Below are 1231 nucleotides of genomic sequence, written 5' to 3'. Positions count from 1 at the left end.
GTCCTGGCCAATACTTTGATTGCAGCCTTGTGAGAATTTGGTCACCAGCTAAGCCATGCCCTAACTTTTGATCCATGGAAACTGTGAGATAATAAATATATTTTGTTTTAAGCCATGAAGTTTGGGATAATTTGTTACCTATCATAGAAAACAATTGCAGCCATGTATATATTCTTTTAAAAATTAATATGAGCTATTTCAAATATACAGAAAATAATGGAGAATAATATATAACTATTATGATGTAACCAGTATGAAGCTTGAAAAATATTAACATTTTATTATGCTATACTTCAGATTTTTTTCAGGAATAAAATATTGCAAATAATGTTGAAACCTCCTGTGTAACTTTTTCTAATTCTGGCTCCCTTACTTCTTTCTGAGAAGCAATCTACTATCATAAAGATTTCTGATTAGTATTTCTGTGCATTTTAAAAAACTATTTCACTATATATGTGTATGTCTAAAACTAACATATACTACCATTTCTTTGTTTGATCTCTGCTTCTCTAATAGAAGTAGATTAAAACTCTTTCACTGCAATCTTTTTGTTATTTTTTCTTTATATTATTGTCCAGATTTACATTATGAATTTCAAGAACATTTTGTTAATTGTTGTGACAGAGACATTTAATGCTTACTGAACAAGCATGTGCTTTATCACAACTGCCAGCGCCCTAGCAGTTGGGTCATGCCACATGACAAATTCTGGCCATCTTCTTATTAGTGGAAGGAGTGTGTGTCACTGCTGGGCTGAAGTACTGAAGAAACCCTGCAGAATACTTGGCTCATCTGCTCCCCTGCCTTGGCAACCTAGGAAGCTGTATGTTGAGATGATTTAACCACAAATTTGAAACTGCCAGGATTGCTGAGTCACCACATGGGGGACTGCTGGTCTGCAGAGTGATGAAATTTGCCTAGGACTTCATGTGAGCGAGAAATAAACCTTTTCTGTGTAAAGCCAGTATAATTTATTTTTGTAGCATAGACTAAATTACTCTGATACAGAAACATACAAGTTCATCTAATTTTATGCACATGTCGTTATGTTCCTTTTTAAATTTATTCTTATTAAATGCTTTGCCTTATATTTTACTTTACATAATATAAGTATTGCTATACCAGCTTACTTTTGCTTAGTATGTTCCTGTAAATTCTTGATTATCTCATTATTTTCAATACTTTGTTTTTATTTGAAACTTGTAAGCAGGCTATATTTTTATTTTTTTTA

This window comes from Propithecus coquereli, unplaced genomic scaffold (assembly GCF_000956105.1).
Source record: "Propithecus coquereli isolate 6110/MARCELLA unplaced genomic scaffold, Pcoq_1.0 Scaffold82, whole genome shotgun sequence".
NCBI lineage: Eukaryota > Metazoa > Chordata > Mammalia > Primates > Indriidae > Propithecus > Propithecus coquereli.
The sequence above is the reverse complement of the archived record's forward strand: the minus strand, read 5'-3'. Positions refer to the sequence as shown.